General features: G+C 39.6%; 1 long non-coding RNA gene and 1 pseudogene across 1 annotated transcript in view; one reads left to right on the top strand and one right to left on the bottom strand.

Annotated features, from left to right (window-relative positions):
- The first annotated feature begins 3,642 nt into the window (after nt 1–3,642).
- Nucleotides 3,643–12,463, top strand: LOC144256088 (keratin, type I cytoskeletal 19 pseudogene; annotated as a pseudogene).
- Nucleotides 12,464–17,329: 4,866 nt separating this feature from the next.
- The window catches only part of LOC144256277 (uncharacterized), a 36,956-nt gene continuing 31,078 nt past the window's right edge, over nt 17,330–23,207 (bottom strand). Inside the window, exon 3 of the long non-coding RNA XR_013344050.1 lies at nt 17,330–17,567. This is a non-coding gene — a long non-coding RNA (uncharacterized LOC144256277). The remainder of the gene's footprint in view (nt 17,568–23,207) is intronic.

Genomic DNA, 23,207 nt, shown 5'->3' on the forward strand with positions numbered 1-23,207 from the left:
GGGTCCTTACCACTCATCCTAACCCTTGCTCTCTCTACATCTTCCCATCTCCAATGGCCAGAGTCCTCTTTTTCCAGATGCAGTAGTTTCCCCATATGATTGATGGTGTGGTGATGGTCTTCCTCTGCCTGTCTTATTTCAGCCAGATCCATGTACTCCAGGGCCAGGCCTAGTTCCAGGAGGGTCAGGATGCCATTCTTGTTAGTTAAATGACATTCTTCCTCTATTTATATCATATTTCCACATCTTCTTTAATGAAAAATATGATCATACAAAGTGCTTCAAGATCCATGGAACTGGTGTTAAGAACAAGCCTCTTGGACTACATATACTAACTCCTATGCACATTGGGCAGAGGCTTGTCCCTAAGCCTTAGACTGTCCCACCCGATGTCTCTGCTGGCCTCTGGCTATGTGGCACAGGGTGGCATCTCCTGCCTGCTTCCCTCAAAGCTGGCCCTGCAGATGGCAGATCTATGTGCTGTGGCCTTAGGGGGCTTTCCTCCAAGGCTCCACTAGCCATGGCATAGGGGGACTCTTACAGGGGCCATACCTGGAACAAAGCTCTGTCTGAGCTCCAGGGCTACCCAGGACATCCTCTGGAATGCAGGTGGGGGAAGACCACCTCCACACTTTTACACCCTATATGCCTGCAGAGTTAGCCCCACAGGTGCTGTCAGATTGGCTGTTGGGTGACTATTTCAGCTCCCAGTTCTGAGCTGGCACAGACCAACACTTTGCCCAGTCCCAGGACTGCATTCACATCTTTAGATCTTTACTACAACCACCTCAGACCCCTGCACCAGTGTGTGCTGAGTCCAGTCTCTACTGCTCTGAGCAGCTCCCATGGCTGATGGTTCACAATGAGAGAGCTACATTGCAGCAGGTTCTGGAAATGCAAATATCAAGGTGCTGCTCCTGACCAGGCCTTCCTGAGGCTGTACCACCTCATGGCAGAAGGCAGGAGGCAAAGAGAGGCAGATGGTTATAAATGACAGAATGGTGCTGGGGTCACACTGGGGGTGCAGTGTGCAAGAAAGGCTCTCTACCAGCCATATGAGAAACCAGGTGGCCATGCCCATGATGTCAGTTTTATTATCTATTCTGGGACCACATTGACAGGGTGAGGGTTGCAGAGCAGCAGCATTGTTTTCAGGTGACTGTGCTTCCAAGATGATCCCAAGACAGTTGCTTCCCCTAATTCTGCAAATCACAAGAGGAGGAAGGGAGGCCTAGTTCAAAGATGACAGATTAACAAGGGGGTAAGAAAGATAGATAATTGATTATTGATAGAGTATATATAGATAGATGAAATATAATGGTAGATAGATTGATAGATACCACATACATACTGAACTAGAATAAATTAATCCTCACCCTGAAAACATCATGAAGTCCATATGGACACTGGCTGGTCCATCTCCCAGGCTTGTCACAAGAGTGAGCTAGACAGGGCCCTATGTGGACTCAGCTTATGACAACTGAAAGTGAGGACAGAGATTGAATTTCTCCCTGTGCCCACCACAGATGGCAACAGCATGTGGACCTGAGGGCTTTGTGCCAACTGGATGCTCCTGAGCTGAAGGAGGCCCTCACAGGGAGGCATAGCCTTCCCACTGCAGGGAGTCTCTGAGGACCTCAGCTTGATGCCTCCCTGGAGAGCAGGTGCAGCAGAGGGGAGAAGATGCTATCTAAAATATTTGTGAAACCAAGTACTTTGCATGAATTAGAATTTTGAAGACAGGGATGTTTGAATCATACATTACAGTTGTGTTGTATATTCTTTTATCTCATTTTTACGTTTTACATCTTTTATCATTTTCACTTTTTAATTTTATTTTTCTTAATATTAAGTGTTTGGCTTATGTACTTATTGTCTCCCATTTCTGATGTCCCCCAAATCACTTTCTCTCTCTTCTCCTGCTACTAACCATCATCTTTTGATTCCTCTTTCTTACTTCCTAAGAACTAATAACTCTATAATCTCACCTTCTACCCCTTCAACATCTCATTCTTTGTCCACCATCAGAAATTGTAAATCCTTTTGCAAACATACTGTTTATATTGTAGAAACATACTGTATATTGTGACAAAAATATACATCTTAATAGCAACCAGTTTGTTTAAGGTTGTATATGTTTTGTATTGGGATCTGTTAACCTTGTTCTTCCCATCAAAGAGAGATATTGGAACCCTGCCAGGACACTATAAGCTTATAGGGTAAGGTGATGAGTTGGAATCCAACAAAATCCCTGCACATAAAGTGGGAGCTGAACTTAGAGAACACTCTCATATTAGATGCACAGTTTGGGGACTGGGCCATTTAGACAGAATTTCTCTCTCTCTTCACAAATGCTCACCATCACATATGTGACAAAAGTCAGAGCACATATTATATCCAATCTTTTATAAAAATATTTATTAGTTGTTGATATACTTATATTTTTAATTTATTTATATGTGGTGCTGAGGATCAAAATTAGTACCTCACACATGCCAGGCAAGTGCTCTGCCACTGATCCAGAACTCCAGCCCCAATATTGTATCCAATTTTACTGTTGTTTTCTTTGCTTGTGTGTCCTGGATAACAGGGAGTATAGAAGATAAGGAAGGCTATACCTCATGTAAAAACCACCAAAGTGGCAGTGTTGTGTACTCTCAGGATAGAAAAATGATATGTATGTTCAGAGAGCAGTGGAAGAGAAAGCAGGGGCTGTGCTGGGCTCAAACATGAAGACTCAACACCCAGAGCCAGAGTGGATTCCAGGAGTGAGACTGGGCATCAGAAAGAGAGAAGAGTCCTGGGAGAAGGTGTTGGGCTCAGGAAGATTGGCTCCTGTCGGGATTTTAGCCCCCGCCCCATTCCCTCCTGACCTGTAGGAGATATTGGGAAGAGCACTTCCTGACCAGGATGAACCAAGAAAGGAAAGGGTCAACTGACCGCTGGCACTCAGCCCTCCCTGGCAGGAGGACAATCAGATGCCTCAGGGAGACCAGTCAAAGCAGGATCTCAGCTTATTGAGAAAACATACACAGCTAATATAATGTACAGGAGCCAATGAGGATAAAGATCAGCAGGGTGGGGGAAATTCACATGTACGCTCATCCTACAGGTAGGAGCTGTCCACTAGGGCAGAAGGGTTCTGAGCCTATCCTAGAGGTGGTCTGATTTTTTGTCACCACCCAGGCAATACCTTCTGGCTGATTGCCAGGTGCTATCTTAGCTACATGTGGCCCCAGGACCAGGAAGCGGGTAGCAAGTTAGGTTTTCTCTTTTCTGATGCAACATGCCCCACATGTTGCATGCCCTACATCAAGTTAGGTTTCCTCCTTTATGATGCACATGCCCCACATGTTACATCATGCCCTACAGGCTCCTCCTCTGATAGCCTTCCAGCACCCCTGAAACCACCTGCTCTCCTCTCACAGGTAAAGCTCCACTTGGGTTCCAGACAGGAACATATCTCAGGAGCACAGAGGACCTGGGCAACTTGCCTTCAGCTCTCCATATATAAGAGGAGCCTCACCCACATGCAAATTCCTCCTCCTGCTCTGGGTTCAAATGCCCTCTGGGCTGTGGGAGCTCCCAGCTTTCTGCTCAGACAGGGCTGAGGTCTCTGGGAAGGCAGGTGTGTTCCAGAAGATGAGGCTGCTGGGTCTTTTCCTATGCCTGGTCACAGCTCCCCAAGGTGAGTGTCCTCAGTGTCAGACCTGGGTCTATGTGGACATTGTGACTCCAGGTGACTGAAAGGGTGTGACTGTACTTGTCCCCAGGTGTCCTGTGCCAGGTGCAGCTGCAGGAGTCAGGACCTGGACTGGTGAAGCCCTTGCAGACCCTGTCCCTCACCTGTGCCATCTCTGGATTCTCCATCACAATCAGTGGTTACTGCTGGGATTGGATTCATCAGCCTGTAGGGAAGGGGCTGAAGTGGATAAGTCTAATATGTTATGATGGTAGCACTGCCTACAGTCCATCCCTCAAGAGCCAAGTGTCCATCTCCAGAGACACGTCCAAGAACCAGTTCTCCCTGCAGCTGAGTTCCCTGACCACCCAGGATAAATGACCTTAGTAGCTTTCTTCATTATTTTTCTTGTTGTTCATTCTTTGCACCATTGCATGCTAAAAGTAAGAAAGACTGTGACTCACTACCACCATAATCTGCAGGGAAAGTTTATCAGTAAATAAGTAAATTTCTTCTGTCTAAATAATCCTTAGCTATATCATATATAAGCATTGCTGTAGATTATTTTTAAAAAATATATTTATTTATTTGTTTTTTAGTTTTTGGCCGACACAAAATCTTTGTTTGTAAGTGGTGCTGAGGATCGAACCCAGGCCGCATGCATGCCAGGCAAGCGCACTACCACTTGAGCCACATCCCCAGCCCTGCTGTAGATTCTTGACTATAATCATGAATTGTGTCTCAAGTTTATACCCACAGTCCTCTCAAATTTATGGATGAAAGCACTTCCTCTGTATTAAACTAGTAGCTCCCCTTGATTTTTTTAATGTATATATTTTTAGGTGTTGACGGACCTTTATTTTATTTTATATGTGATGCTAAAGTTCTAACCCAGTGCCTCACACGTGTTAGGCAAGTGCTTTACCACCAAGCCACAACCCCTGGTCCCTCCACTTGTTTTTTAATCATTTGCTTAATATTTCTATCAACAAATATTGCTGAGTTACCTATTCTGAACCTGATCAACTTGAATTAGGATATGCTAAATTTAGAGCCAATACTTAAATATAATTTTTAAGTGTATTGTGACATTCAGACATCTGAGTGAGGTCACTCTTCCACCTCCATGTCTTTGATATTTGGTCATCAGGAATTAAAGCTAAGTATGGAGTAGGTAAAAGAAGTGAAATTTGGGTGTTGATTAGAAACACACACACACACACACACACAGGGTGCATTGTGGTGCAGTGGTAGAGCACATGTGAGGCCTTGGGTTCTATCCTCAGCACCACATAAAAATAAATAAGTAAAATAAAGGTATTGTGTCCAGCTACAACTAAAAAATAAATTTAAAAAAAGAAACACACACATACACAAAAATAAGCTGCAAAAATATTAAGAAGAGGATATTGAGTTCACTCTGGAACTAGGATCTGAAAATAAGCTTTCCGAAATGTAAGCAGACTCCTGTTCCCAAAGGCAACAATGACAGGCCCATTTTGACTCCTCTCTAGAACAGCCCCTATCATCTTCTTCCAGCTGCATTTCTTTAGGATTAAAAAGTGTGTTTGGATATGGATTAAAAACATAATCAAGGATTTGTTCACTGCAAGTCAATTTTTAAATCGCCAAGATCTTGGGAGAAGGGTAGCTAAGAGCCAAGAAACACAGAGCGTAAGATGTTCCTATTTTCTGGCAAAGAAAAGAAGGAGAGGTGCTCTTACTAAGGCTGCCACATCCCCGACCCATTGTCCCAACTGATTGATGGGGTCATTTGTTTGGCAATTTTATGGAGTCCTTTATAAGTTATGTTAAGATCAAAAACAAGAGGGCCCTGAGTAAGGGAACAAACTGACTCAGCTCTATTGTTCTTAGTAACTCCAATCAGTGGCTCTTTACCTAAAAATCCCATGACACTTCTCCTGTTCCTAATCAGATATGAACTTTCAGGTCCTCTAGCTATCATAGGTCTGGTGGGTCCTTTTCGTTTGACCCTCATTTATACTTCCAACCTTGTAGACTGACCACCACTCCTCCCCATACCCAACAGATTGCATAGCTGTTACATACTCCTGTTTCCCTGTGTGGTTGCTACACAGAGTGCTTGCAAAATTGTTATCTTCTCTGTCTTGAGATCTTTCCCTCTTTTCATTTATTCAATTCTTTCAAACCTAAGAATTGAAGTGTAGACAAATGTAATAAGCCAGGTGTTTGCAGTCCACCCCTCAAGTGCATATGCTGAAACTTGGTCACCAATATGATGGTATTAGGACATATGGATATTAGAACATATGGAAAGTCATAAGTCATGTGCATGGAGCCCTCACTAAGGGATTAGTGCACTTATATAATGGACCCTAAGGGCTTTCTTTTCCCTTCTACCACATGATGGCACAGCAAGAATACCCTCTTCTGTGAGCTGGACAGTGAGCCTAACCAGACACCATGTTGTCATCTTGATTTTGAACTTTCCAACCTCCAACACTGAGGGAAATAAATTTGCGCTCTTGATAAGCCACCCAGCCTATTATTCTCTAAGTCAAAAAAAATAAATAAATAAAACACAGCTTGCAAAGGAAGAATAAACAAGATCTGATTCTCCTCCAAACCTGGCTGGATCACAAACCGGTATGTGTACTTCAAACAGAAGAAAAGTGAAAATTTTTACCAGGCAAATTGCAAATTATCCTGCAGGGTGGTCTGATGCTTCTTCAGTTCACAGACTACAGTTCTCTAGTCCGGTATGGAGAGAGGCTGCATAGTTTACTAAGGATGGGTCAAAAGTCTTCCTTCTGAGTGATACTCCTCTCTTAACATTGGAATTCACAGGGTTCTTCCCCTTCTTTCCTCCAGTATCTTCCAGATTCAGTGTGAAGCTATCACTGCCTGACTGTTGGCAAGAAAAAACACTTACTCAAATATATTAAAAATAATAGAATTCCTTAAATTCTACAGTTTAGCTATCACAACAAATACATGACCCTTGCTAGGTACTTGACTCTTGACATGAAGTTATATATTGATGAATTCACAGTTTAATGGGGGATATAGGCTAATTAGTAATCCAGTACAATACATATTATAAATCAATAAGGGGTGGGCTGGAGATATAGCTCAGTGGTAGAGTCCTTGCAAGGCATACTGGAGGGCCTGGGTTCAATAAAATAACAACAACAAACAAAAACTTCCAGAAGGACCTCAAACAAAATAAACAAACCAAGGAATGATTACATTGAAACAGTAACTACAAAAGTATCTTATTAAAACACTAAAGGGTTTTATGTGATCAAGTTTAGCTAGGGTGCTGATATATATTCATTGAGCAAATTCTGTGATCCAGACACTATGCTAAACATTGAGAAGACAGAAGTAAACACATTTCCTGTCTTCCTATGGTTTCAGTAAAGCTGGGGACAATAAACCTAGAACAAATAAATATAAGAAGTATAATTACAAATAATGGAAAGTGCCATGAGAAAATGAATAGAGTGGTATAAAAAGATATGATGGGGAGAACTAATCAGTATCCAGAAATAAAGTAGGGAGTTTCAGAGGAAATGATAGTTAAGACCTGAAATTGGAGTACCCATTAGATAGGAAAAAATTGGGAAAGAAGGTTCCAGGAAGAGACACAGCCCAAATGAATACTGTAAGATGAGATACAAGATTTTGGCTTGAGCAGAGTAAGCAAAATTGGGAGTCCCAGGATATAAAAATTTAGAGACTGGGACCAGACAATTCAAGGTTTGGTAGGCCAGCTAAGACTGAATTTCATTCTAATTATTGGGGCAAGCTATTGTAGAGTCATAAACAGTGGAAGAACTACCTTCCAAATGATTATGAATTCTTATCAAGCATTTAACTGAATATGGTTTAGATTTATACTTGTACACTATTTGATCCTCTGGCACAAAACACAACCTCTCCAAAGCACTATCTTCTCCTGAATAAAATCATGCTCTCATTTTCAGTGACTGTGTTCCTTCCTCAAAGGTCAGCTGTTCCTGCTATTCTCTCTTCTCTTCCCCCCGCATGCACAACATAATATCTTTGTTCCCAAAATTCCCTTCAGTTGAGCCAAGCCATGGTTTTCCTAATTTATGGGATGCCTTTCTCCCTCCAAATATTTGGAAAAATCCCATAACCTTGAATTCCTTCCCTTCCTTCAGATTCTCATTCTTACCTTTACCTCACAGACTCTCTCTAGCTCTTCTCTAGGATTTGGAGTGTATTGTTTTCTAAGCTTTGGCATCACTATGACCTGAAAAGAACAACATAGAAGAAAAGTTTATTTTGGCTCACAGTTTCAGAGGTTCAGTCCATGGTGTGCTGACTCCATAGTTCTGAGCGCAAGGTGAGTCAGAACATTATGGCAGAAGGAAAGTGGCTCAAGACATGACAGCCAGGATACCAAGACAGAGTCATGTCACTGTACAATGGGCTATATGCAAAGGGGACGTATGTCCCTTCTGAGTCAATGCATTTTAAATGCAGCACAAGACTCCAGGGTCCTCTTTCTCTGCAAAATCAACCAAGGCTGCCTCCTGTTTATGTTGGTACAAATGAGTTTCCATGTAGAGAAGAGTTGCTAAATTATGTGGACCTGCAGAGAACTTGAATTTTTCATCATTTCTGTGATGTTTATTACAAAAGCACAACACAGCACATCCTCACTAATATAAAAAGATGGTAAGAAATTATCACACTTTCTACCCACAGTGTCTTTATTTCCTTCTATGTGTTGTAATTATTGATTATGTTAGATATTTAACTTTGGGTTTTTTTGTGTGTGTATATGTGATTATTCTTTTTAACTAGATTTCTCCTTGCCCCAACCAATGATCTTATAATATATATAATAAACACTTCGCTGAATTATTGTAACAAATAAAACAGACTACCAAAATTATTTTATTCTTTTATTCCTTTTCTGCTTTCTCCTTTCCTTCCTTAATTTTCCCTCCTTTTTTTCTTTCTTTTTTGTACATACCTTTTGTAAGCAATGACTACTTAATAACTCCCACAGATTATCTTTCATTTGATTACAAATAATCACTAATGTGCTAAAATGATAGGCTTCTGAAAATCTTCTCTATCTTCTCCCTTTCCTCTTTCCTACCATTTCAGTGAACCCCTGCTGTCATCCAGAATTACACCTTTTGTTCTTTTTTTCTTCTTTGAATGGATCCAGGGACTCAGCCTTACAATTTTTGAGATGTTGGGAGTGAGGGATTTCATTATTCAGAGTCTCCTTCCACATTTCTAGGCTGCATGGTGGGACCCAATCCCTCAGACTCTCTTTATTGCTTACTGCATAGAAGTCCCATTTCTATAAAAGTTCTATTGTTGTCATAATCTAAAGCAGTATGAAGACCACAAAAGCTTTTGAACCAGGGAAAATCAGAGAGCCTTAAGCTCATAGTGCCAAACTGCATTCCTGCTTCCCCCTCTAAAATGATAATTGGTCCAAAAGAACAAGATTCAAAATGCACTGAAAATGATAAAGCAGAAGCATATCTGAAGCTAGTAAACCTTGCCAGCACCATGTAGCAAGAATTACATGTGAACAGCTGAGACTGGGTAGTGTTGTTTATTTACTTGCACTACTCCAGCCACAGCTACTAAGGTCATCAGCTACTAAGGTCAGCCCAAGTAAATCTTTCCTCTTTGTAAGTTGATTTATTCAGATTCTTGTCATAAGAAGGGGAAACTGGCTAATACAGTATGTATTTGTGAAAATACCATTAGAGTCTATCTGAGGATGTTAATGATCCCACAGATAACCAAAAAGGATGTCCCCAATGCACCCAATCTCCCATTTCACTGTACCTATGAACACCCAATTTTGACCAACATTGCCTTCTTTTATAAACAGGAGCTCATTGATTTCTTTTATAATTAAGAGTTCTAGACCTTGTCTTACTTAATAACTACCAGTTTAGAGTACTAAATTTCACATAATTTACCTCTTTAATCTCCTACGCACTTGAGGGGCTAGGTGTTATCATTCTCATTTTATCAGAATGTAGACTGAGACTAAAAGAAGTTACATTCCTTGATCAGTTTATACAGCTAGTAAATTGCACATTTGGGGTTTGGACATAGATTAATTCCACTAAATTCTATTGCCTCACAGTCATAAGTTGGACAGCTACACATGTGTGTGATTTCTGCTATTGGAAGAGCCCTACTCCCACAAGATCTCCTTTTTACCTTATACACCACATCACAAACCAAAATTAGAATTACCAATTCCCCCCTCACTCCCTCTCTCCAACCCCCTCACTTAAATTATTAGTTAAGATGTTGTGAAAGAGAAAGGTATTGATCATTAAGAATTCATGGGCTCTCCTGGGTCTTCAGCCCTGCCATAGCAGTGAAATGGGGGTCTAGTTCCAGCCAGTTGGCTATGAGAATGGAATGTGTCCATTACGATGCTAAGTATGTTTCTTCCATCTATTTTGTATCAGTCATTGTTCCCCAGAGAACATATCTATATATTTTATTGGATTTTTTTTTGAATTCTCAAACTATGTCCAAATGCTAACATGCCAATGATCTTAAATGCTGGAAATTTTTTGATTAAGCCCTGGGCACAACCTATATATTCCTGCATATTTCTCTGGTCTGTCTCAATTTCTTCTAGATCTATGACTGAACTATTATGTTTCTGAGATCAAAGTCTCTGTAGACTCCACTTGCTTGTATTATGAATGATCTGTCTCTCTAAAGAGATTTTATCTTCTTGAAACAGTTAACACCATCATTCAGCTACATATTCCCAATTTCTATTTCAGTGTCTGAAATATAATTCATGCATGAAAGGTTTTTCTTAAATTAATGAGTGAGTCTTAAGTCAATCCACAAACTGAAATTCAGGGTTGATAGAATATCCCTGTGAGAGTTTTCTCATCTTAAAGAATAGTCACTTTCAAATCTCAAAATCCACTTAATTATTTCCCCATTTGATCTCTTTGACCCTCTACTCTCTACATAGGGCATTCTGGGAAATTTTGTAATAAAATGGGCTAATGTAAAGCATATCCATATTTTCCCTTCTTAAGACTGTTATCATTTAGGAGGTTACATTCCTGACAAATATTGGGCTTTAGATCATAACTAATGATTGACCACATGTCCCATAAGACATCCTACAAGAGCAACAAATGAGTATAGTCACTGGAAACAGCAAGGGTATGTTTCCAATTTTATTAAATGGATTTAAAATATGCTACATTTTTATAAAGTGTATTGTCATTTTATTTACTTTATCAGAACTTAGAAAACTTGTTTGAAAATGATTGGAAATGGTCCATCTAAACACAGTCACAATATTTTGCCTGATGTCTTTTATTCCGCATTGTAGTTTTGCCTGAAATAAACAGACACTTTCAATATGATTCCACTGATTTCAAGCTTTATGACAGGAGTTCATTATCTACATTTGCTGTTGATAAGTCTAGTGGCAATAATGATGGTGATAGTGATAATAAAAACCAAACTAAGGGCCACCAATTGCCCCCTCCCTCCCTCTCTCCAACCCCCTCCACTCCCTAATGGGTAAGATGGCAGTCTTTCAGCAGCCAAAGGGAACCATGTGCAGCCTCTTCCTCTATTGTGATTCCCCATGGCTTTGACATACCTTACAATCAATTTCTTCTTCAGTCTGCAGCTCCGTAGATCAGTATTGCTCATGATCTTTGCCTTGCTATGACTTACTACAGCTGTCCCCAGTCCTTGGCTACCTCATGCCAAGTATGCACTTTGGAGCTGGTGATGCCTTTTTTACACACCTACTATCCACCAGGGTTCAGGTGGCTGTGGTGGATCTGTGTCCATTGACACTTACTGTCCTCTTCCTCCTTTGGGGGCTATGGTGACAGCTAAAGTGGCAGCTATGTGGGCATCCTGGGTAAGCAATTTCTGGTGGGTAAATAGAAGATCACAACGGAGAACTTCAACAATGGCCTGGCCTCCAAGATGAACAAGGTGCACAGCCTAGAGCAGGCAAAGGGTGAACTGAAGGTAAAAATCCTTGACTGATACAAGATGCAGGGGCCAGTCCCTCTTGCAAATACAGTTACCATTTCAAGGACCTGAGGGACAATATTCTAGGTGCCACCATTGAGAATTCCAAGATTTTCTTGCAGATTGACAATGCCTGTATGGCTTCAGATGACTTCCAAACTATGTTTGAGGCAGAGCAGGAATTGCAACTGAGTGTCAAGGATGACATCAACGGCCTGCACCGAGTGCTGGGAAAGCTGACACGGGTGAGGAGCAACTGGAGATGCAGATCAAAGACCTGAAAGAGGAGCCTGCCTGCCTGAAGAAGAACCCTGGGGAGGAAATTTGTTCTCTGAGGGCCAGGTGGTAGCCAAGTCAGTGTGGAGATTCTTCCCAGGCATTGAGCTAGCCAAGACTCTGAAAGACTTGAGAAGCCAATATGAAGTCATGGCTGAGAACCAGAAGGATACTTAAGCCTGGTTTACGAGTTGGACCAAAGAGCTGAATCTGGAGCTCGCTTGCTCCAGATGACCAAGTCTGAGGTCAATGACCTGTGAGTACCCTACAGGGTTTTGAAATTAAACCTTATTAATAGCTCAGCCTGAAAAACTCTGGAAGGCATACTGGCAGAGACCAAGTCCCACTTTGGAGCCCAGGAATTGCAACTGGGCACAGACTCAGGTGGTGATCAGTAGCACAGAAGCCCAGATAGGTAACATGCATTCTGATACCAAGTGGAAGAACCATGAGTACCAGCAGCTCATGGATATCTAGTCTCAGTAGGAGCCACCTACCAGAGCCTGCTAGAGGACCGGGAACCCACTACAACAATCTGTCCAACCAGCTCAACATATGAGTGCACAGGCTTCTGGGTTCCAACCCTCCTGCAGGGGAATTCCCCTAGGAAGGGGCCTGAGAGTGGAGAAGTCAGGGGCCTTACCACAACTCTGCCCCTGTCTTGCTAATAAAACCTTATGGCCCAAGGGGTGGAGGTACAAGTGGAGGAACCGGGCCATTCACAAAGAATCTCGGTTGCTGCTTAGTCTGAATGTCACAGCCAGATTTTTTATGTATGTGCATTAAATAGCTTTGAATTAGGGGAAACATTCACATTTTTAAGGAGGTCATCATTGAAAGGAGAGAAAAAAAATTAGGTGGGAATATCTGTTATTTCTTCACTTTTCATGTCTTCTTAATCAAAATTGAAGCATCTTGATGTTTTGATACATGAGACACATTGGTTCCCCATCTCAGTCTGTTCCCCAAACACAGTGTTCAGCAGTGACCCTAATAATGAATTAGTTATTGGGTTACCCTACTGAATAACTCTGACAGGACAGGTTGGAGAGACATCATTCCATGGGTTTCTGATTAACTTTTCTACACAGATTATATTTTCCTTTCATTCTCTTTAAACTATTCTGTAACTAAGTTGTATAAAATTGACATTAATGCTAATGGTTATGCCACATAACAAATCCAATCCACTGTATCTGGTTGAGTGCCATCATGTTTGCTCTGTGGGTAGCCCAGTGTTCACATTTATTGATAAACTCATCTTAGCCTTCCTTTACTTCATGTAAACCTGGGTTTCATTCAATTCTCCTTTGTCAGTTATGACACCATATTGCTTCCCTTATCAATGGATGAGTTAAATAAAAATCTTTGATGGCATTTTATTTTATCTTTGTATGAGAGTCTTGATTATATCTTATTCTAAAAATTATCCTTTAATAACTTGGTAGTTGGTTTGTGTCATAAATTATCTTCTTTCCACCAGGAAGGGCTAGGTAAGGACTCTGATATGAACAAAATAATATTAGAGATTTATTTGTAGTTCTAATCTTATTTTCTAAACCTTCTCTGTATAATTTAAACTGTACTCATTGCCACCTTTTCCTAACAGTAACTAACTTCTAAATAAAGTATTTTACAAAACATGTTTTCAGCTATTTGAATTGCCAATACCCAATATAATAAATTGAACCAGGACTATTATAACTTCCACTTTGCAGATGAGGAACTGAGGAGGGCATGTATCCTGCCTGACATCAACGGAAAAATATATCTTCCAAGGCAAATTCCCAGATCTTTCCAATATATAACCATATCAGCTGCCATACGCTACACTCCTGGTCTGTATTTCACAATTAATTAAAGTTAATTCAATTAATTTATATGATTTCAGCTCTGAGGATACTTTATTTGAATATGCCAATAAAGTGCAAATTGATATTCAGTTGTGGTTAATTATCACACTGAGAACATTACTCAACTAATCTATAAAGTTGCTACCAGGGTAAAAATGGATATTAGCATATCCATTTGGAAGACAAGAAGCCAACTAACACTTATTAATGACTTGCAATTTGATAGATCTTTTTAGTTATTTTTCATACAATCTCAGAATAACTTTTTGAGGTAAGTTCTATGTCCTCATTGATGATAATAATATAAATCTGTTTATTGATCACTCATATATTATCAGGTATAATCAAATAATATAATCTGTAATCCTATTAGGTTGGTTGCATAAGTGAAACATAAATCACAGGAAACTTGAGAAATGTTTCCATGGTCATATAGGTAGGTTTGAACTTGGATCCAAAGCTCATATTCTTTTTTTTTTATTAGTTGCTTAAGACAATACAATGATCTTGACATATCATACATTTGATTCAAATAGGGTATGAATTCTCATTTTTCCACATGTACAGATTGCAGGATGACATTGTTTATACATATTCTTTTTTTTTGTACCCTTTTTTTTTTATTGTTGGTCGTTCAAAACATTACATAGTTCCTCATACATCATATTTCACAGTTTGATTCAAATGAGTTATGAACTCCCAATTTTATCCCGTATACAGATTGCTGTATCACATCAGTTACCCTTCCATTGATTGACATATTGCCTTTCTAGTGTCTGATGTATTCTGCTGTCTGTATTATTCTCTACTATCCCCCCTCCCCTCCCCTCCCCTTTTCTCTCTCTACCCCTTCTACTGTAAATCACTTCTTCCATTTGAATTATCTTGTCTTACCCCTCCTTTCCTCTTATATGGGTTATACAAAATGACATATACATATTCTTTAACAAGTCTGTAGTGATTCAGAGGAGTCAACATTACTGTTTGGTGAATTAATAAGACAGTGTACATTATACATGAGACTGTATACTCTGAATTATGAAGAGTAAATGGTGCCTCTGTCCCAGGTTTTTGGGAGCTTATTGGGATGTGGGGTCAAGGGAACAGATGAAAATTGGAAGAACTGGGGCAAGGAGAAACATGAGCTTGTCTAGAAATAACAGGGGGATTTCTTTTCCAGAGAAAAGAAACTAGAGACCTAAGACATGAAATCAAGAGGGTGAACTTCCTGTTTTTTCTGGTCTTGTCAAAACATGGAGATGTTAGGGAACATAACAATTGAAAACAACCCAGACAACTTTGATGTTTCCTTTGGAGCTGGGTCAGGTACAAGGCTCCGTGTTGAAGCCTGCAAGTTAGGTCAACAGGCACCAGAGAGAACACAGAGCTCCTTTGCTCCTCTCCAGCTTTGGACAATGACCTTGTGATTGGCATGGGCCAGACAGGAGGAATTGAACCTGCCTGGGTGGAGAGAAGTCAGAGAACTCCTTGCTAATGTATTTGTGGTGCAGCTTCCTAGATAAAGAGATGCCGGTTCAGGGAGTTGCAAAGACCAACTTTGGCAAGTTGTGAGGAACTGGAGAGGCTGGGAGAGGTGGTAGGCCTCTATTTTTTTTTGTCAAAAGTAGAAGAATCTGGAGGCCTGGGAGCCAGAGGAAGATTCTGGAAGGTATGGTTGGAAAGAAAAGGGTATGAGTTTGGGGAAGGGAGTGACCTGGTCACTGGAAGCCATCTGGAATGCACTAAGGACAAATCACAGAACATATGCTTCCTGGGAAGAGAGGCAAATGCAAAATAGATGAAGGGTTTAGATTTTAGCAATTTATTCATAAAGTTAGAGTTCTAAATAGTGCATCTGTGGAAGGAGAAATTAGAGTTTCAAACAGAAGATTAAAGTTTTCTGTCTAAAAGATCTGAAAGTCTAGGATTCTCTGCTTCTATACTAGATAGCCACTCTTAGATTGGGGCTTTCTAGAAAACATTTTTACACAAAATGATAAACATATATGCATTTATTTCCTTTGGCCACAACAACATATTGTATTCTAAACACAATATGGAGAACGTCACAAGCAAAATACATTTGGAGTATTGATAGACATCTCCTCTCCATTTAGTCTAAACTTTTCCTTTTTGTGAATCAAATGTATAAATCCTCCCATTTCATTCTTAGTTTTTCCTTCCTCTGCCAAACCATGAGAAGGCTTGGTATTGCAGTGAGTTTTTCTAATGTTGAGGAAGGAGAGAAAATTTCATTTTTTCATAATTCTGGGCTTCTCTTTCCATAAAGGGACTGGGGACAGCTTAGCATAGAAATGAGTTATCCTTTTGACCCTTGTTCCACTTCTGGCAATGGGATTTTTTTTCTTTTTTCAAATTTCATCCGTGGCCATCCATGGTATAATTTAGCAGCAGGTTGAAGAGGGGTGTTTTTTGTTTGTTTGTTTGTTTGTTTTTTGCTACAGTGGCTGACTGTATTAGTTTTATTTTGTTTATAAATACAGGTTTTTTAACTTTGTAAAGAAAACAGTTTTCAGCTTTTGTTTTTCTGTGGAATTAAGCATACTCCTACCTCTCCTAGAAGAGGGTATATGAATAAGTGGGAACAAAGGTTGGTTTTTTCTTTCTTAAAAACAAAGAAAAATGTAGAATTTTTCTTCTCCTTCAAGAATGGTCATGTGTGCATGTCTGTTCTGAGAACTCAAATACATTGCTTCCTAATAAAGCATTTGCCATGACCAGAAATGGACCCAGAACACTGGCTCACTTACTCAGTTGTTCTGAAAACTTTAACAAAAGTTTAATTAATTCATCCTTTCTTGTAAGTGCCAGATACAGGGGATCTTCCTTTTTTTTTTAACATTGTAGCCACTGATTCCCAAGAGAAATAATGAAAGGGCACATAAACTACACTAAAATAAAGACAACATTTTCCATCATGTCATTTTATTGCATAAATTTTTATTATCCAGTAAAAATTTAAATGATGACTCTTATACCTTGTCCAGTTAGGAGAAAAGAGGGACCAGTCATCTCTCAGTATCCATGAGTGATTGGCTGCAGGGATTTCCCCACCCTGATTACTAAATGTTCAGATATGCAATCCCTCAGGTAAAATGCTGTAGTATTTGCATGTAATCTGTACACATCTTCCTGTATACTTTAAATCATCTCTAGATTACTTATAATACTTAACACAATGTAAATGCTATGTAAATAGCTGTCATACTGTGTCATTTAGGGAATAAAGATAAAAAAGTTAATACATTTTGTATTAGGTGTTCCAGAGGCACAGAAACAACAGGAGATATGACTATAAAAAGGGATTTATTAGATTGGCTTACACAACCAGAAGCTGGATAGTCTGCAATAGTTGTCTGCAGGCCGGAGAGCTCGAGGAACAAGTAGCTGTGTGGTCCAAGATGTTGACACCTCAGAACTAGAGGGATTAATGATCCTACCCCCAGCCTGAGACCAAAGGCTTCTGAAAACTCTCTGGAGAATCACTGGCAGAGTCTGCTTTGAAAGAGTGAAGGAGTGAGAGTCTCGTGTCCTCAGACAAATAAAGCAGCGATCAAGAACGTGTTCAAGAAGAATCAAGCTTGCATCAGCTGCTGCTTCCTCATTCTTCCAACTTTTATTCCATCCAAGCCAAGATCCCATTGAATGGTGCTACTCCACTTATGGAGGGCCTCCACTTCAGTTTGCTATCCCACATGCCAATCATCCTAGACACAACCAGAAACCTCTTAATCTCCAGCATATCTTATTCCAATTAAGTTGACCATTTAAATTTTACTTTTTTGGTACTGAGGATTGAACCTAGGGGCACTTAACCACTGAGTCAAATCCCCAGCCATTTTTAAAATATATATATATTTTTATTTAGAAATAGAGTCTTGTTGAATTGATTAGGTCCTCACTAACTTGCTGGGGCTGGCTCTGAACTCAAAATCCCCCTGCCTCGGCCTCCTGGGCTGTTGGGATACAGGTGTGTACCACCGTTGTTTGGCTAAGATGCAATTCTTTTAAAAATAGTTTTTTTTTTTTTTAAATTTGCTTTAGAGGTTTTTCTGATCTCAAACATTTTTAAAGGAAGAGTTCATCACATTTAAGAAGTTGTGTTCCACCCCCCAGGCTAGAAGTCATTTCCCATGCATCTCTAAATGTCAGCTGGGTCTTACAACAAGAATTTTCTTTTTTCTCGTGCCTCCAAATAAAACCAAACCATTCTCCCCAGAAACTTGCATTAAACTCATTTTCAGCTGTTATTTTTACCCAGGCCTAAAATCTGCATTCTCATACCATTTCTGTATCTGATCTGTAGCAGATGACTTTGCTCTGAATTATGCATTTCCCTATTCATATTCCTGTTGTCCATGAGTTTGTCCAGGCCTCTTAGGGCAGGGTTCTCGGCTAATTCTTTCATGTTGTGGCCAAAGAAACTGTAGATACAAAGGGTCCAATGTGTTATTGTGTTTCAATCCTCTAAGATTAGGCTTGGCTGTCTGCAATTTATATGGCTTTCCTTATCAGCAAAGGGAGTGCAAAGGAGTGAGAGTGGTTGTTATGGTTCGGATGTGAGGTGTCCCCCAAAAGCTCATGGGTGAGACAATGCAAGGTTTAGAGGAGAAATGATTGGGTTTTAACCTAAACCTAATCAGTAAATTAATCCTTGATGGAATTACCTGAGTGGTAATTGGAGGCAGGTGGGGTGTGACTAGAGGCAGTGGTTCATTGGGGGCATAGCTATGGGGTATATATTTTGTATCTGGAGCATGGAGTCTTTCTCTCTTCTGTTACCTGATCACCATGTGGGCTGGTTCCCTCTGCCATACTCTTCCACCATGATGGCTGTATATGGACTGAGACCTCTGAAACCGTGAGCCCTTAAATAAACTTTTCCTCCTAAAATTGTTCAGGTCATATCTTTTAGTCGCAGCAATGAGAAAAGCTGGTATTGCTGACTGGATTATCAGACCCCCTCTCTCACTGACTCACAACTTTACAGAAAGAAAAAAGGGTTTCCTCCTATAGATGGGCATTTCTAGCATCCTTTGATGTGCATTTCAGCAGATTGATAAAGAAAGAGGAGAAAAGAAGCAGAAAGAACCTTCATACAAGGGAAACGCTAAAGGGTGGGCTCAGGGTTCCATAGCCAACAAATCCTATGAGCAGCCACCACCACCAGGGAGTTTTCTGGATGACCACAGTTTCATTATAGTAAATTCACAAAACTGAGAAAGCTGTAAAAGCAAGAAATCTGAGGAGATGAGAGAGATGAGACAAGGAAAAAAACAGAAGCAGAGGCCCAGTGAGCAGCAAGGGAGCCAGCAGAACAGTAGCACAGCCCTCTCTTGGGAAGGCCACCTGCAGTGGAGGCCAGAGCCTTTGTGAAGGTGATGGGCTCGCATTCATAATTGATTTCAAATTGTTTCCTGGTCCTTTAAAATAATACCTTGTATAGGGCCCAGGCCTGGCTAATATGTCAGAATATGCTTGTGATGTAAAGAAGCATCAGTACATACTCACTGCCCCATTTCCTCAAGGTTTGTTATTGACATGTTCACGGGCACTGTAGTTAAATGTAATGTATGCTGGGGATTGTTATTCTGCCAGGTATGTACAAAGAGTAAAACCATGTGGAAATGGCTTTGTTATTTAACATTGTGGATTTCCACAGACCAGGAAACTGAGGTGAAGTCTGTTTACCAGAGTCCATCCTTCCCTCTGTCACAAAGAAAACCCTAGGAAACAATTCTGAGTCACTCTGTGTCCATAAACACACACACACACACACACACACACACACACACGCACACACACACACACACAGAATTTCTTTTCCTTATTCTTACAGGTGCACTTTTGGTTTGGAGTATGATATGATAACCAAAACAATAGCCTGTCACAACTAAGCTGCTTTCAGAACATACTATGGCGTTTATAATCACTGATACAGATTTATACTTACATATTGTCTTAGTCTGTTCTGTGTTGCTATCACAGAATATCACAGACTGTAAATTTGTAAAGAGAATAAATTTATTTCTTATAATTCTGGAGGCTGGGAAGTCCAAGCTCAAGGGCCTACATGTGGTAAGGAGCTTCTTGCTGCATTATCCCATGGTGAAAGGCAGAAGGTAAGAGTACGCACAGGAGAGGAAGAAGAGAACGAGGTTGAACTTATCCTTTTGTCAGGAATCCACTTCTGAGATAACTAACCTATGTCTGGGAAAGAGGACTGAATGCATTCATGAGGTCAGAGCCCTTCTGGCCTGATCAGCTTTTTAAAATCTCATGCTCAATACTGTTGCTGAGAGAATTAAGTTTCCAACACATGAACATTCAGGGACACATTCAAACTGTAGCACACATTTAAATAAAAAAGAATAGCACTACACCAGTAAAATAGTTTAGAGAATAATACAAATGATTGCCTGTTTCCCACCCAGTTGTTAAAAATTTTAACATTTAGCCATATATTTTTTCCAGAAAATTTTAAAGGGAAAAAAACTCATTAAGGCACAACTCCTAATTCTGAGAATTGGTAATGCATTACAATTCTTATTACACATATAGAGCACGATTTTTCATATCTTTGTATATGAAGTATGTTCATGCCAATTCATACCTTTATACATATACTTTTTTGCATTACAATTCTTATTACACATATATACCACGATTTTTCGTATCTCTGTTTATAAAGTATGTTGACATCCAATTTGTGTCTTCATACATGTACTTTGGATAATGATGTCCATCATATTAGCACTAATCTCTAGGGTATATAAAGAACTCAAAAAGTTAAGCACATAAAAATCAAATAACCCAATCAACAAATGGGCCAAGGACCTGAACAGATACTTCTCAGAAGAGGATATATAATCAATCAACAAATATATGAAAAAATGCTCATCATCTCTAGCAATCAGAAAAATGCAAATCAAGACTACTTTAAGATATCATCTCACTCCAGTCAGAATGGCAGCTATTATGAAGACAAAGAACAATAAGTGTTGGTGAGGATGTGGGGAAAAAGGTACACTCATACATTGCTGGTGGGACTGCAAATTGGTGCAGCCAATATGGAAAGCAGTATGGAGACTCTTTGGAAATCTGGAAATGGAACCACCATTTGACCCAGCTATCCCTCTCCTTGGAGTATACCCAAAGGACTTAAAAATAGCATACAATAGGGACACAGTCACATCAATGTTTATAGCAGCGCAATTCACAATAGCTAAACTGTGGAGCTAACCTAGATGCCCTTCAGTGGATGAATCGATAAAAAAAATGTGGCATATATACACAATGGAATTTTTCTCAGCATTAAGAGAGAATAAAATCATGGCATTTGCAGGTAAATGGATTGAGTTGGAAAATATAATGCTAAGTGAAAAAAACAAATGCTGAATGTTTTTCTCTGATATAAGGAGGCTGAATCAGTGGGGTAGGGAGCAGAGCATGGGAGGATTCAATGAATTCTAGATAGGGAAGAGGAGTGGGAGGGAAATGGAGGGGCAGGGGATTAGCAAGGATGGTGAGAATTGATAATTAAAAAGAAATAATTAAGTGTGATTTCTGCTTTTCCTCTGTGAAGTGTACATCAGAATAATCAAATAGACTTTGTAGATTAAAGGAAATTCTTCTTTTAAATAAAATATTCAATTTAAGTGGAAAAATAATGGGATATACAAATCACTATTTTATAACTTCCAGTGAAATAATCCAAGCAATGAGCATTGATGACTGACACTAATAAATGAAAGGTTGTTGGGGAACTCTACATGGGGGATATTAGGCCGACACCATCAATAAAATTTCCATCTATTTCCTATCATAGCTGAAGCAGAACCTCCTGAGGTGTGCAATCAGAGTATTCAGCCTAACCAGGAGAGTTTTTTTTTTTGCCAAAAAATTCTGAATCTGAGTTTGACCCCATCTCACACACATTCTTCATGTGGGACATACAGAGGGAAAGAAGCAAGTTAAATTACACTAGAAAGAAGCAAATGGATAAATGCAGAATGGGAGGCAGGTTCAGGGCAAGGAATCAAGCTTCAATAATTAGGCAAGTATAAAAATGTTGTATCTGATGTTGGGTGTGAGATGTTGAGGGAAGGAGACTCTCCATTTAAAGCAATTTAAGGCATTAAAATAAAGCATAAAATGTAGACTATGTTTGAATCTTGATTTGTACTTGCCTAGTATTATAGTCAGCTATTTTGCTGCTGTGACTTAAAGGACCCAACCAGAACAACTGTGAAGGAGGAAAAGTTTATTTGAGGGCTCATGGTTTCAGAGGTCTCAGTTCATGGAAGGCTGGCTCCATTCCTCAGGGCTGGAGGTGAAGCAGAACATCATGGCGGAAGAGTGTGGCAGAAGGAAGCATCTCACATGAGGAGCAGAGAGAGACACTCCACTCTCCAGATACAAAATATGTACCCCCAAGCCACACCCTGATTCCCACCTCCTTCAGCCACACCCTTCTACTTCAGTTACCAGTTAGTTCCTATCAGGGGATTCATACACTGCTTGGGTTAAGACTCTCATAACCCGATCATTTCTTCTCTAAACCTTCTTGCATTGTCTCACACAAGAGCTTTTGGATCACCTCACATTCAAACCATAACTCCTAGTTTTATAATATATTTTGAGTCAATTGTGGAAATTTAATATTTGCTGCATATTTTACATGATACAAAAATATTGATAATTTTGTTAGAATTGGCAACCTATTATGGTTATACAAGAAAATATCCATTTTTAGAGATGAGTTCTGAATTAAAGCCTTTGATTTAAAATAGTTAGAAAGCAACAATAACAATAAAACACCATAGATATACTTGAGGTCTGAGTAAACTCCTAATCTCATTTTTCTTGTGTCTTCACCAAAAGTATTTATTATCTGAACTAAATGTTTGCTGTTTTCATCCAAATTTATTTCTTTCACTCTATGTGTATGTATCTACCAGTGAGGTATAGTATTAGTTTTCATATCTTTAAGACTTCCAGTAATGGTATGCTATAGCTTGCATCACTGCCTAGCTTATTTTTAATATAGCATCACCTTTTTGAGATTTATTCATCGGGATACATAGACATTTTGAGACATGAATTTCACTGCTCTATTATTTTTCCATTATAAAAATATTCCACAATTTCTTTACTGATTCAACTGTTGGTTGATATTTAGGCTGTTTTCGATCTGTCATTATACAAGCAGTATTGTCATAAACATATATTTCTTTGCTTGCATTTGCCTAGGAATCCTCCTAGGAATGGATTTGTTGGACTGAAAGTATTGCATATGTACCTTTAACAGCAATCAGTTATAATACACATAAAGTATTATGTATATA

The sequence above is a fragment of the Urocitellus parryii genome, chromosome 7 (genome assembly GCF_045843805.1).
Source record: "Urocitellus parryii isolate mUroPar1 chromosome 7, mUroPar1.hap1, whole genome shotgun sequence".
Lineage (NCBI taxonomy): Eukaryota > Metazoa > Chordata > Mammalia > Rodentia > Sciuridae > Urocitellus > Urocitellus parryii.